Here is a 16,663-nt window from a genome sequence, read left to right as displayed (position 1 = left end):
GCATGGGTTCGAATCCCGGCGATGGAAGAACTAAAAATTTCCGAAAGCAAATTTACAGATCTAACATTGTTGGGTTGATGTTTAGACGAGTTATATATATATATATATATATATATATAATACTATTATTACTACATTTACTTCGATCGCATTTGTATAAAAAAAAATGCTAGTTTTTGAATTGTAAGTAAAAATCAAAACATGGTCAGGAAAAAAAAACGCCAACATAGCCATGCTATTTTGGGCTTACCGCCGTTCCGAGTTAGAAATGGTGAATCTTTCGTTTCTGTTTTTTCTGGTAATTCTAACCTGATAACTCGTGATAAGTTTTGGTTAGAATGATAGTATATTTAAGAATTGTCTCCCCTTAAATGCTTATTTTTAGTGCATTTTAACCAAAGCATATTTTCTATTAATTTACCAAAATAGGATAAGGAAATTAACGTTATTTGTGTGCATTACTACAAATCTTCTTAATGTTTATGGCTCTTGACCCAAGAAAATGTAACTATTATGGAAAAAAACCTGGGCTGTTATATTTGTGACTGTTTTGAATTAAGGAAATTAGGTATGAATACTGACACTAGGTCAAGTAAATTATTTGAGAATGAATGCATATAATGTAATTATATTCTTTTATGCACAATATGTATATGTGGTTTTGGGCTCTGATTCTGACCAATGCTAATATACTAAATATATATTTACAAGTGACTATTAGTATTATTGTTGCTGTTACGAATTATGTGAATCAATTGCAACTGATTTAATGTCCTTTCTGGGCCCTGTAATTCAGGAAATAAAAATATTCTATTCAATTCTATTCTATTCATACAATGAACTGAACTCAATGACATTTTAATATGGTTTGTTAGTCATGTTTTCCCAACTGCCTGATTCTTAGACAGACTGGCACTCAAACTTGAAATGTTCATTCAATAGTGTAACTATATCGTATTAATATTCAAAATGCAGATACATGCTGCTGCAGTTGGAATCAAAGTCTGGATGCATCGTCACATGGTCATTGCATGGAAGTGGTCGACACACCGTAAAATCAATAGCACCGGAAATGTTGACGTAATGAATCTTTCATCTCTGTTAATATAAAGACGTCTGTGATTCCATTATCAGTATAAATTATTTCTTATTTTTATAGAAGGCTTACAATGAGTGGCGGGTCCAGAACTATTTCCCTTTCACTGCCAAATAAATTTTCAAAGAAACCCCGTCAGTGCCAATGCTTTTTTTGATTGTCTTTACGATTACGCAAAAACGGCGACGTCATAGTACAAGTATAATAGCGCCAAAAAGATTTTAACTGAAAATGGCGGGAATATTAAACCTTTTCTAATAAAAGTCTATTTTCTTTCATATATTACCGATTTTGGATTCCGGAGTTTAGATATTTAGACAAGTCACGTTTTATAAGATATTCTGGTTCCGGTTCTAGCAAGGATTTGTATAGTAAGAATCCTTGGTCCTAGAAAGTGCAACTTAATAAGGTAAACTATATTTTTTGGTATGGGCCTTGAGTAGGTCTAACTATTTTATGTGTCCATGAAACAATAATTGCACCGATTGTAAGTTTGACTTTACTTCTTTCAGTTGACTGTCTCCAACTGTACCAGAAAATCAAATGCCCTTCCCGGAGAAGCAAACCTGGCTTTTAAATCATATACCTCCAGGGTCAAAATTCGGTATTATACGAAAACAGATAATGCAAATTAATTTGTCACTATATATAAATCAAAGAAAGTTTGGGATTATTCTTTGTGAACAACTTCATTTTATGAGCTTGAGATACAAAATTGAAGATTCATATAAACATTTCTCAAGAAAGATATTTTTTTCGTCAGAGTTACATCGTCTGCTGTGTTTCTTCTATATATTACATGATTTATGAACAACTTTACGACAGAGAGCACTCATGCATATACATGTTTCAGTCTTTTCCTTTCAACAGGACATTCCGTACAGATAATACAGAACAATCTCTTCTTTTCGACCGGCAATTTTCCACCCTTTTTTGGTTCTTATTATATATGATCTTCCGAAATGTCATGAAAAAAACCGTTAATTAATTGTATAGAATGAAGACCTGATCTAACATTGTCAGAGTTCTTTTAATAGGAAATTTCTATCGTATCTTAATATAAAAAATAATGTGTTCATTAATTCTTGACAACCGTACAAAAATAAGTCACTGTAATTGTAATTTAGAATTTTTAATTGTTCACAAAGTTCTAAGGTTGTGCGTGGTTTTTCTTTCTCTTATTTGGAAGAAGGGACGAATAATAAATGAGTACAGACATGCATCGATCAACGAACATGTATTTTACTAAGAAACATGTTACATATGTATCAATTAGAAGAGTCATGTTGACCTGGAATATTAATTTGGCCGGCACAATCCGGCATTTTCACACGATAAATACAATATTAAATACTTTCCTTGTATCTCTTGTATACAGCCCATAATGATTGATTTATTATTCATGTTTTAAGTGTTTTTACTTTGAAATTTCTATAAACGTATGCCGTATAAAGCCTAGAAAAATTAAACACAGCAAAAACAATGCATTAAAATTCTCTGATATCGTTTTAATGAAACATGGGCATAACTGTATGTTATCAAGACAAACTTCTTCGTCGAATGAATTGGGAAAATCAGCATGAAATAGGCAATGGTTTTGAAATTTCTCTGCAGTATTCTTTTATATGTCCTAGATTCTGGTTAAATTTTGTGTGAGATCTCACTCAGGAGGATAAACTGAATAACCACGGATAAGGATTAGCCATAATCCGATGGATGCGTTAACGAATCACGTCATTAGATTAATTACGTCATTATTGTGTAGTGCACTTTTTGCGTACTTTTTTGGGTTTTTTTTTTTGCACGTTTTCTAATCTGTTCGTTGTTAAGGGTATTTGAGTAACTTCTATCTTCTATATTTTATGTTGGTACAATTTTATTTGTATTATGTTCTTTGAATTTTTGCAAACTTTAACACGTTTAGGAAAGTAAATAAAACATAAATATACTAAACGGCCTACACTAAATGACTACTGCAATAGTGTCGGGAAAAAAGAGTGGATTTGAGACGCTATAGTTTTAAATATTATATACATATTTATAAATACATCCTTACATAATTTTATTTATATATAAAGGAGTATGACTTTGGGCCGATAATCGGCCCTGTGGCACAGAACTCGTTAAGGGGGCCCAATTAATGACTTAAGCGGGTATCGGGCACGCCCAAGTCATTGTTCAGTGATTCACTTTATAATCAACCAAATTTTCCCCACAAAAGGGTGGGCCGGGCCCAATAGCGCCCCCCCCTTTTTTTTCTCTGGATCCGCCGCATATAACAATGAGTATCGAAATGAGACAAGTTCAGTTGTAAGCATTAGATAAAAATGCTTATGCAATGGAAAAGGAATATGATATATGTTAGTAATATATTATGTTCAATACAAAAAGAGGTGACTCAAAGGGTTCTTATTGCAACTGATGTTTAATTTTGCACATAAATGTCTGCTCAATGATGTTCATTGCATTTTTTTAGCATATGGTTTATTTTCAAATTAGACGATTGTAACTTTCTTCTATTTACAGTTAAAACCCTCTTGCTGCCGACCGTTTTTCAAGGTTGCATTTGATACGCCAGGAAATACGGGAAAATGGCAAAAATTAAACCTTTGTTTTACATCGTTTGCTCTTTATTTAAAACTCAAAAACCTATGTAAGCTATTTCATAAACATTTCATCTTCTATATTTTGTTATTTTTTATATCCCAAAGTCGTTGAATGCGTTACGTCATTGAATTAATGAACGTCATAATATCTATATATTGTAGTAGATTGCGTACTTTTTTTGACGTTATCTTGTGTAATCCGACGTCTGTTGCTCTAACGTAATCCTATTAGTATATTGAGTTTCTTTCTCAGATAAACATAAGAACAAGAACACATTTGTTCGCTGATATAGTATATATAATATTTGTTTTAGAAATACAGATATTTTTTTAGTATGGGAGAAATGTATAATTTGTAATAAATCTGTCTCATTTGCCGTAATAATTAATACCAATCAATAAATGATACAAAAAGAAAACAAATTGTTATTATTTTTCATTTATTTATTCTTCGTTAATACCCCGTCGATGGGTTGCAAAATTTTGACATTTATGATAAATGCGGAAACAATATCCCAGACACAGTCCCACGTTACAATCCGGGCACCATGTACGGACACGTGACCTCTTTTCGTTCCTTCCTCCGAGTGTCTGTCTGGAACACACATGACATGGACGCCGTGATTTTCCTACAATAAATGAGGTTATCATTTTTTTAATTCAGTTATATATAAATAAAATGATACAATATAATCTATAATTTCTTTTGTAAATGAACAATAATATTGAGGCACTGTACATATAAATTAAGGCGTTTTTATCTTATTCTAAATCAATACTTTCTTTTTTAGATATCACTTCATCTGTTTATTTATTTGGTCTTTGTAAATAAGGGACAGGCCAGTTTAAAACTATAGATACTTATTTTTATCTATTTTAGTTCTACTAAAATCTATGTATGATCATAACTACCTGGCAAATTTTCAATGAAGTGTCTTTCAACAAGTCGTCGACTTCCATTGCATGGCCCTCGCGGAATATTCCTGTCAACTCTTAAATCTCCAATCAACTGGTGATAAATTTGGGAATGGAATTCCATCCTTGTCATCTTAGGGAGTAGTCGTCTGTTCCTCTGATACAATACATATGCGTTTCCTATGAAATTAAAAAAAAAAAGATGAACGAACAATTACTTCCCGGAGAAATGAAAACTTACTTTTTTTCGAAACGTTTTTTTATCAATTTTTCTTTTTTTTGTATACATAGATAACAATAAGTTTAAAACGTTAAATTGAAATGATTACAACTAAATTCATAACCTCATCAAACTTCAATTAACTTTATAGCTGTTAAATTTATTGATGTATAGATGCTGACGACCGAAAACCAAAGAAAATTAAAATAAACCAACGATGTCTGCATAAAAACGACTGGAGGAACTAATAACTACGCGTACTTAAAAACATATTGCTAAATGGCACACCTACCTACTACTCTTAATATCATGTTTACCAACAACTTTTTCCACAGTTTCACAGATCTAAAGTCAGGGTCATACACTTGAATATGTTGGTCAGCAAGGTCAACACCACCCATTTTTCTGTTGTATATATCTACAACCTTTGGAACATGTCTCTCCACACCTCTGCTGTTTTCGGTTCTTTTTAAACTGTTGAAAACGGAATGGTGTTACTGATCTTGAAATGAGTATTTTTGGTAACATTTTTATTCTAAAGTATTTATATAATTAACTTATCTGAATGAATAACTGATTAATGGTTTGAAACATATTTGTTATGTTATGTATATATATACGAAATTACCTTTTTCTCACATTGTATACTTGTTAATTTAACCTACATTCATGACCTAATTGATTAATTTTAGGTAGCTGAAAATATTTCGATGACAGAAGAAAGTTTTGTTTTGTTTAATATGTTGACGGAATACCTGTGAATTTGTTGACGGAGGACCTAATGTGTTGACAGAAGGCCTGTTAATTTTTTGACGGAAGGCTGTTAATTTATTGACGGAATTGACCCAATTCAATGAACATGCGTGTTAACTGGCATACATACATATCAAAAATTTGTATTGTGTACATGAATTCAGAAGAAAATATGTTACCTAGGTCCTTCAAATGTTGATAAGAATGTGACTTCCTTCCTGCCTCCGTACTTCATGGCCATTATGGGTCCTTGTTGTCTTGCTACTCTTTCCCCTTTTGCAACTCTAGTTGTCTTAAAAGATCTAGGCATCCCTTTTCCGTGCACCCGGACAGTACCTGTGTTGTAAATATTGTGTGTATACAGATCCCGGCATAAAGTAGGACTGGTAAATGCGTTGTCTAGTACAAGATGATGGTTTTTACCGCGATGTTTGGAGGATAGGTCTGTGACTACAGTATATCCTAAACCATGTACAGCTCTGCGAACTCTTGCTTGTTTACCTGCAATGAGTTTAAAAATTAGCGATACAGCATATTATTCATACAAAAATGGTTACTTCTACAAAAAAAAATCTTTAAATACATAAACATTGGATTAAAATATGAATGGCCGCAATGACAAGTGACACAAGCTGACATATTAAGTCATTAATTTTTAACATAATGTTTTGCAACTATTCACTCAGAAACATTATAATTTAAGTTAGCACATAACTTATTTATGTGAGTAATTATAATTAAAGTCAAATTTACCAGACATTAATATACATGTATCTGTGGTTTAATTTAATATCTAGTATAAATACGTACCTGAATATAACATCACTTGACTAGTATAACCAGTGTCAGACTCGGCCAAAACGAACAGTTTTGCACCCCATCGATGCGATTTTTTTCCAGGCATGTACTGAACTAAGTTGTGTCTTCCTTTAAATCCAACCATGGACTCGTCTACTGTTAGATCTCTTGCAAGATTGTATTTTGTATGAAAAGTGTTATTCAAAATATCAAATATTGGCCTAATTTTGTGTCCTGGGTCATAACCTGGAGAACCCCTAGGAATAGCAGTTCTGTTATCATTGCAGTGTAGGAAACGTAAAATATTTAGAAATCTGTTTCTACTGAAAATCTGCGAAAATGATGGTGAGTGATATAGGTAAGTGTCTCCTGACTTATTCCAATAAGATTCGATGGTTGGTTTTTTTATCATCCCCATTGTCATCATCAGCCCAACAAATGCTCTCATTTCCGTACGGTCAGTTGGTATCCAGTGATGCATCCTAGAAAAAGTGGGTAAAGGCTGTTGGTTGGATTGAATAGTTTGTGTTGCATATCTATTTGTTTCAGATACCAAAATATCTATCACATTTGTATCGTTTTCATTATCTACTGTAAAGTAATCAAAATAATCAATTGGTCGGGCGGTGACAGCTGGGCGGTTTTGAGGTGCAGGTGCCTGTACAAAATCGTTTGGAATTACAGGCATAACATAAGTCTCATCCGTCGGTACACATATCCATGGACCATGAGAAATGTCACCTGGCTCATCCATATCCTCGTCTGTCTCCATTCCACTTTCATTTTCACTGATATCCGATTCATCTCCGTCTTCATTGTAATCAATGTCATCATTTTGCTGAGACATCATTCCAGCTACAGTAGCTAAACGTATGTGACGTCACAAGGACCGGCTATTACGTCATCCGATATATGACGTCATGTCCACATGACGTAATATTGAAGGCCCCCCCCCAAAAAAAAACAATACACCGTATCATTTTTAATGTTTAATAAGAAATGAATACAGAAATAAACAGGTGCTTGTATAAAATAAAAGTATGGACATATGTGTCCCTCCGGCACTGCCGGTATGGACACATGTGTCCCTCCGGCAGCAAGAGGGTTAACTTAACGGGTTTTGAAAGAAAAATCTCTTCTAAAAAAAACGAACCCGAAAACAAAATAAAATAATATCGGAACCACATCTGCTAAAGTGTTGACGTGAATTGCTTCAAAACATATATTTTTAGTTCAATTATTCACATGAAAAACATTTACCATCGGAGCTGAGCATCTACATAGTCGTTTAAGGGGAGGTTACTCCTAATCAAATTTATTACTTGCAACCAAATAATTTTTAGCATTAGTTTGTTAGTATTTCCTCTCAAATGAAACTTGAAATATATACATGAGCTTATTGATATTTCGGACTTTTATTCAGTTTGTGAGTTAATCGCCCCGGTTTACACATCAATAACCTCTAGAAAAAATGTGTTTAATCCTTATAATTCTTCAGCCAAACATTTGTAATATTTAATAAACATTTGTTTTGTTGATGGCTACTATATATATTTACCATCAAAAGCACAATGGCGAGTCGTTACTAAGGAGTACGCCGCCATCTTGACTTTCTAAAAACCATAAATGTCCGATAAATACAACGGATTCTTAAATGAAATAGCACCTACCTCAATAACTACATTTTAATTAAATGTTATCCGAATTTGAAGCGTTCACGTAACGAAATAATCTTTCCCTTGAAAATTTAATTCGTATGACGTCGTGTTTTGCCATGACGTAAATTCGCCAAATCCTTCATGAAATTTCGCGGAATTTTATTAAATTGTATTTTTATACAATTTCGAAGCTTTAGTGCTTTAATTTATTTCTTTTTTTCTTTTTTTTTGTTATATATGCACTAGAATATTCACAACTGTTATGCAATTGTTTTTAAATCTCAATTTGCTGAAAATCCCGGGATCACTGCAAGCTTGTGTATCGCGCATGAATAGATTACAAAAGTAGTTTCGGAAACATGGTTTATCGAAGTGTAAACTTAGAGAAAAATTCTAATTGACCAATCCAATTCAAGTATTTATAGATATGCAAATCATATAAGAATTATTACTTAATATCCCGTTGGATTTGTCATCAAAAGAAAAATGATCCGTATACTGTCCGATAAGAAGAGGAACTCGATCCATCCTCATCAGTGCGGATCCGGTAGGAAAGGGGGGGTCATTCCAGGGGTTTGAACCCCTACCCCTTTCAAAAATGGATGGATTTGGCCATTTTTCACTGTACGACGTTCAACAATGAGCAAAACCAATACTGCATATAGTAATCTATGTAATCTTTGTTTGGTTTGAACATTATTCACCGTACTACCTATACAACAATGAGAAAACCCAATACCGCATACAGTAATCTATGAAAGGTTCTTCAGTTTAAACTTACTTAGAACTCGTGGCTTTACGATAGGATGCAGCTTCAATAATCAGAAACAAAATTGTCAGTCATGCATACAAAATAACTAAAGCGCACATAGAACATATTTAAAACCAAAATGTTTTAAGATTCAGAACACCAGACGTTAACATTCAGAACAGTTGACATAGTGTTCAAAGTGATGATGTTCAAATGTGGGACATGTTCTATTTTCAAGCGTACATAATTTTCCATAAGTACTAAACTTCATTAAACTGTTATAAAAACTATCAATCAGGCAAAATATAACAATAAAACATATTTTAACAAGTAATTCTTTATATAATCAAATAAGCATATATGTAAGAAAAACACACAAGAATACCTTATGATATCACAAGTAACAGTCAGTGAAATTACATACATAATGTTTTTAAACTGTGACCAGTGGTGGATCCAGAAATTTTCATAAGTGGGGGCCAACATACTGCCTAAGAGGGGGCCCACTTCAGCCACGCTTCAGTGATTCCCTATATAAGCAACCATTTTTTTTCCCGAAAAGGGGGGGGGGGGCGGTTGCTGATATTAAGGGCATCCGATACAGTTTCTCGATTAAATGTCATTTTTATAAATTTGTAATATGTTGTAGGCCTTGGCGAGATATAAAATAAAACACAAAATAAAACATAGGTCACCGTGCTTGTTTTCGAGAAAATTGAGGCTAAAAATTGGGGATTTGTGCAATTTTGTGAAAAAATTAGGCAATGTTAAAATTTTTTTGGAGCAGATATGTTTCGTCGTAAATTATTAAGATCGGGTTCAATCTGAAGCTGTGATAAGTGACAAAAAGGAAAAAAATAAATCACTACATGAATAATTATACAATTATTCAAGCCTTGCTTGTCATTGCTGACCAGATGCTCAAAGTGGTATTTTTTTAAACCTAAAAAATAGAAATAAACTGTTTCTGAAAATGTCATTTTTATGATTTTTCTGCATAAATTGCATTTTGTCATTCTTTCTCCAAATCCAAAATAAAAAATATAGGTCACCGTGCTTGATTCCATGATAAACACGATTTATCCTAAAAATTGCGTCCCCCCTTTGAAACCTCAACGTTAGCGCTAAAGTGCACGACGTCGCTGGCAGACAATTTCGACGTTATCTCTTCAAATGACCGGAGACATTTTTCAGATGTATAAATATTGCTTGTAAGATGTGTAAATTACTATCTATAAATTGGTAATATTGTTTCCGGAAATAAAATCATGTGAATAACAAATCCCTCTCTCTGTTTGTGGTCTAAGTGAGAAATAAACATCTCAAAAAAAGTTATTACGGACTGTTGATAATTTTTACGGCTTTTAAAATTAAATACTCGGCAATTTAGAACTTGACATACAGGTACATTTACTGTACACACTCGTATATTATTTCATACCGTATGTTGACCTCTAGATTTATTTTGTTTTGTTTGGTGGGCTGGTTTCATTACAAATAATCCTTTAAATCCTTTTATTCACGTTTTAAACACTTCAAGAAATCCTGTTTTGTTGATACGAATTAAAAGTTAACGTTGTTTGGACAGTAAATCAAATTAAACGCGAATTAGAATTTACGTTAGTACGTAAAACATTTTGAATGCGAATTAAACTAATTCGAATTAGTTGCATGTAATGCGAATCGAATTCGAAATACGTGTGAACTCAGCATTATCCTGCAAACGGAACTTCTTTTTTTGTACATAAATTGTAGCACATAAATTAGGCCGTTTCTTTTCTCCTTTGAATTGTTTTACATTGTCATTTCGTGATCTTTTATAGCTGACTATAGGATTCGGGATTTGCTCATTGTTGAAGACCGTACGGTGACCTATATTTACTAATTTCTGTGTCATGTTTGTCTCTTATTGAGAGTTGTCTCATTAGCAATTCTACCACATCTGTTTTATGTGGTCAGAAAACAAAAGCAAAATCTTATAAAGGAGAAGTCTTCAATTTGCTAAAGAATGCGTTTGTCCAAACAATGAAACTATAACTTTGATTTTTTTTTTATTTGGCAAATACGATTCGATTAGTTGCGATTAAAATCCTTCACTCATAGCGTTGGTCAATAACTATATATTTTTTTCACCATATAACGCGTACATAAAATATCGCACGTCCATTCCTCTGTCTGTCCTTCCGGTCCTTCTGGTTAATCACATTTTTCAAGTGTACAATTCTTGTTAACCTTCTATAAAACTGATATCGTATAGACACGCTCGAAAATCACTGCATATCAACTATTCTTTAAAAGAGTTATGCCATTCGGAAATATTGATTATATTGGAAATTGCATTGTATTTGCTGTCATTCCGTCATTTCTCTAATATATTTATAAAAAATATTAAAAAAACCAAAATAAACAGTTGCGCTACGAGCGCATGATACGCCCGTCGTCTTATGATTTTGAATAATATGCTGTACCGGTCCATGTTTACGACGGACAGACATATTTACGGATGTATAAACATATTGTTGGCTATTGCCTTTTGTTAGATAAAATACGTGCAACGTGGAAGAAATAAGAACTTTGTTCTTTTATAAAAGTTGTGTCATTGTTTATATTAGCGGCGTTTACCTACATTGTCCGTATTAGTTTTAAAATATCATTGGTTTCTTGTGATGTACTAAAATGTCAATCATGGATGATGAATGATAATAAAAATGATAATTGACATGCAGCAAAAGGGTCAGTCGTCTTGAGATTGCTCACTATACGATATTTTGTTGAAGATCTCAAAGAAACAGTAATTTGTTTTATTTCTTATAATGTTATTAAACTGTTATCCTGTTAGAATCGAATGCACTAATATTAATGGCGTAGAAGTTAGCATGCGGGAGAAAGAAACAGAAATTGGAGCAGAAATTGGAGCATAAAAATTCCACATTACGTTTCTTATTACGGAACATTACACGCATTACGTCCCGCAAAAAGTGATGTTTTGCGGGAATTCGAACGCTAAACGTCGCGCCAAGAGTTAACTCCCTTGAAACTGTATCGGATGCCCTTAAATTGTTATTGTTGACATTATAGTTTGTTTGTGCAGACCATTGAAAGTAGGTTCTTAAAATTTTGAACACTTGAACACTTGAACACTTGAATATAGAAATAAGAAGATGTGATATGATTGCAAATGAGAAAACTCTAATCGAAATTCAACAAATAAAGATAGTCGGTAAAATAAATTCGTTACATGGTGTGCTAGTGACCTTTTCATTCTCACGTCATAAGTAATTTAATGACCCCGTATATATCGTATTAGGTCACTAACACACTATGTAACTAATAATATATTCTTGCCACGGCATGCATGGTATATGTCCCTTTTTCATGTTTCGAAAAAGGGTTTGATAATGGTTTATCCCTATAACCTAATCTGAGTTACCCCAATTTGAATTATAAGTTTCGAAGCTGATCTTTTACGAATTAAAATTTGAAGAAAACTACGGAAGCGTATTAGGGACATAGAAAAAATAAATTGGCAGTGAACTTTTTTTTCAAAGTTGAAATTTTGACTTTTCAAATCTCGAAATTTTGACTTTAACTTGAAATTTTGACTTTTAAAATCCCGAAATTTTGACTTAAACTTGAAATTTTGACTTTCTAAAATCTTGAAATTTCGACTTTTCAAAAAGTCGAAATTTTGACTTTTTTGAAACTCGAAATTTCAACTTATAAAAAGTCAAAATTTCCACTTTAACCTCGAAATTTCGACTTTTTTAAAACTCGAAATTTCGTCCTATTTTTAAACTCGAAATTTCGACTTATTTAAAACTCGAAATTTCAACTTATTTTAAACTCAAAATTTCGACTTTTTTAAAACTCGAGATTTCGACTTATTTTAAACTCGAAATTTCAACTTATTTTAAACTCAAAATTTCGACTTTTTTAACACTCGAAATTTCGACTTATTTTAAACTCGAAATTTCGACTTATTTTAAGCTCGAAATTTCAACTTATTGTAAACTCAAAATTTCGACTTTTTTTTTAAATCGAAATTTCGACTTTGATCTCAAAATTTCGACTGTTGAAATCTCGAAATTTTTACTTTTTTTGAGTACTTTTAAAACTTTGATGTTAGTATTCAAACAGTTATTACAATTTTAGAAGGAGTAGACATGGACGCAAATTATTAAAGCGCCATCCACTTATTTTGGCAATTTGTATTCAGAAACTGGTTTTGTTCTTAAATTAAGATATGGATTAGCATTTAATATTAAAGAAACCATTCGTAAAGAACGTGCATGTTGAGAGAATCCCCCCCTATATTCAATGTTTTAGTTTCCACGACACTGTCATAGGATCGTCAGATCTGAGGACATTTAGCATCACAGTTGCAAAGGCCTGTTTGGTATACCAATAGCAAGTCACTGTCTTTGCCTTGTTTAAACAATGGTAAATCAAGTACTAGTAGCCCAAAATGCCATGCATATTCAGAACGACCAATGAGCTGCCCCGGTTTTCTAGTTTTGGAAGTTTGCATTCTTATAACACAACTATTAACCCTTGGCTTTATATATTAGACTGTTGAATACAAGTATGTCGCAATATAGGTGTGTCGGAATAGCGGGGTTACTTGATACACATATCTGAAGTCCAGACTTGAAATATGTATTTGAACGTGAAACATATTTTATTTATTCTTTGGCAAGAACAAGATTTTCTATCTAAAATAACCTCTTTAAAAATGGTTAAGTTTATTAAAATATGCTTATGAATTTTTTGTGGATAGTTGTCTCATTGTCAATCATACCACATTTTCTTTTTTATATTATGAAGTTTATGATGTAAATGGTTCTCCGCCTCGTTGATATAAATGACTGTGAATGTGGTAATCGCAAACGTATAAATACTGACGAAAAGTCGAAATTTTAAGTTTAAAAAAAGTCGAAATTTTATGTTTAAAAGAGGTCGAAATTTTGAGTTTAAAAGAAGTCGAAATTTCGAGTTTAGAAAAAGTCGAAATTTCGAGTTTACAAAAAATCGAAATTTTGAGTTTAAAAGAAGTCGAAATTTCGAGTATAGAAAAAAGTCGAAATTTCGAGTTTACAAAAAATCGAAATTTTGAGTTTAAAAAAAGTCGAAATATCGAGTTTTAAAAAAGTTGAAATTATAAGATTTTAGAAAGTCAAAATTTCAAGATAAGAAATGTCAAAATTTCGACTTTGAAAAAAAAAGTTCACTGCCAATTTTATTTTTTCTATGTGTCCCTAATACGCTTCCGTAGAAAACTGATATTCTGTACTCATATTGGCCTGAAGGAGGTACCATCTTGAACATTTTCAAAAACAATCAAGTACAAATACCCTGAACGAATAAGCCTGACCTATCACACATTATAAAAACAATATAAAACGTAGGTGCGTATAAATCAACCATAACAGATGGTAATAAAAAAAAGATACATGTATAGAAAGAGTGTTTAATCAGGGGCAGAAATTGTCTTTTGTCTTGCTCCAATGGCAATATTTGCCGAAAAAGTCTTCCCATTTTGATGAAAAGTATTTATGAGATTACCCCCAAAACTACTACTGCGCCAGACAACTGATTGAACAAAACTTCTAGTAAATCGGAATATATTCTCAAACTTTCAAATGGTATGTAAACCTATTTATAAATTTGTTCAATTCATAAAAGCATCATAATGAATGTATGCACCTTAAGTTTATTTCAGACATTTTATTCACAGAAGACTACTATTTATTTTCTTAGTTTAATACTATTGGACATAAGGCCATATTTTATTCTTGAGAAGTAAATTTCAATCTGTCATTAAATGTATTCAATTTTAAAAATAAAGCTTATAGTGCCATATTAGTTGTTTTCTTCATTTTTCTTTTCGTCTGCATCTGCTTTAAACTCAAAAAAGAGGGACGAAAGATACCAAAGGGACAGTTACCTCATAAATCTAAAACAAACTGACAACGCCATGGCTAAAAATGAAAAAGACAAACAAACAACAGCACACATGACACAGCATAGAAAACTAAAAAATAAACAACACGAACCCCACCAAAAAACTAGGGGTGATCTCAGGTGCTCCGGAAGGGTAAGCAGATCCTGCTCCACATGTGGCACCCGTCGTGTTGCTTATGTGATAACAAATCCGCTAAATAGTCTAATTCGGTAGGTCACATTCATGAAAGGAAAGGGGATTGTAGTTACGACGTAAGGAACATATCCGATATCATTTGTTATATAAACGGTTATTCCATAACGGTCAACCAACTCGTGATGGCGTCCGTAAAATTTACGAAGGGATGATTTCAACTTCACCATTTGGAACTCTTGGTTTAATAGCTTCCTTGTGAGCAACAACCCTCTATCAAGAAAATCATGATAGAAAATGCAAGCACGGGAATATCGTATCAATTGGGAGATATATACCCCGTATGCAGGTGCTGCTGGAATGTTGCTACTTAGAAATGGAAAGTTCACAATTGGAAAGCTGAAATCATCTCTTTTGTCGTAAAGTTTTGTTTTCAACCGATTGTCAATTTCTAGATGTAAGTCAAGATATGAGGCCGACTTAACTGTATCTGTAGTATCCTTTATCTCTAGCTCGATGGGATAGATGCGTTCCACATAGTAGCCAAATTTTGAATTATTTAGTGAAAGAACATCATCTACATAGCGGAAAGTAGAGTTAAAGGATATTGCTAACTTCTTATCTTTCTTCCTAAAAAGTTCCTGTATGAAGTCAGCCTCATAATAATAAAGAAACAAGTCGGCAAGTAGAGGGGCACAGTTTGTTCCCATTGGAATGCCGACAGTCTGTTGAAAAACACGTCCTCCGAACGTAACAAATATGTTGTCAATCAAGAAATGAAGCATCTTGATAATATCAGTTTCAGAGAATTTTTTGTTGGAATCAGAGTGATCCTTTACAAAGTAGGATTGATCCTTCCCTAAGACAAGAAACTTGTATCTACGTTGGTCATTCTTTTTATGAAGCAAAACAATACCAACTCTTTCAATTTGTCTCTTAGTTTGGAATGTGGAATACTTGTGTAAAGAGTAGAAAAGTCAAATGTTTTAATACTGTCACAAGATGAAAGAGAGTAAGATTGTATGTACTCTAAAAGATCTTTGAACTATTTAAGTATCCACATCTGATTCACGCCACCTCTAGAATAGGCAGTTTCACAATAACTTTGAAGCCCGTCTTTGATTGCTGATATCAAGTGTTACTTCCTGATATTGTTGGTACTCAAAAATGAGATCGTTCATATTCGACTCCGCCTTGGTAAAATTCATCTCATATCCATGGTGTTCAAACTGTATGTATTCTGGACTATTGTTGTTTCAAGTTGTTTTATTATATATCTTATATTGTACTATGCTCCTTGTGAGCCCATTTAATGGAAATAAACATCTTTTTCTTCTATATCTGTTGCACTTACAACTGTGAAAATTATCCAACTACAAGTGTCAGATACTCGGCCTTCATACCTTATATTATCAAATGCAAGCTTAAAAAAGTGGCATATATTTCAATGGCTCATCTTTATCACTCCATGTGCACCCTACCCCTTTCCGCTAAGATTCTGATAAAAATTGAATGGTTTTAATTGTCGCAATGAAATTGTTAACCAATTATTGAAAAATGTATGCTGCTGAAATTGTTATCCCTTCGAATAAACACCTGAATAATCATCCACATCCCACCCCCGGACAATGGGATTTGTGTTGGTCAATGATAGTGTATTAAGGACATGTTTGTCGGTTTGTCTTTTTATGTTTGGTTAAGGTTTTGTTTGCACTCTTTTTTTCTGTTTTTTTACTAACCCAATAATTATTGCATTATGCGTGAAAAACCAA

The 16,663-nt window shown here is 32.8% G+C and overlaps 1 long non-coding RNA gene across 1 annotated transcript; it reads right to left on the bottom strand.

Moving 5' to 3' along the window:
* Positions 1-4,136: 4,136 nt before the first annotated feature.
* On the bottom strand, positions 4,137-5,256 carry LOC143042261 (uncharacterized). The gene is made up of 3 exons (XR_012967923.1): positions 5,130-5,256; positions 4,615-4,797; positions 4,137-4,331 (listed from the first exon to the last, which is right to left on the bottom strand). It is a non-coding gene; the product is annotated as an uncharacterized LOC143042261 (long non-coding RNA).
* Positions 5,257-16,663: the final 11,407 nt, after the last annotated feature.

The sequence above is a fragment of the Mytilus galloprovincialis genome, chromosome 8, assembly GCF_965363235.1.
Source record: "Mytilus galloprovincialis chromosome 8, xbMytGall1.hap1.1, whole genome shotgun sequence".
Classification (NCBI taxonomy): domain Eukaryota; kingdom Metazoa; phylum Mollusca; class Bivalvia; order Mytilida; family Mytilidae; genus Mytilus; species Mytilus galloprovincialis.
This window is presented reverse-complemented; position numbering and strand designations above follow the sequence as displayed.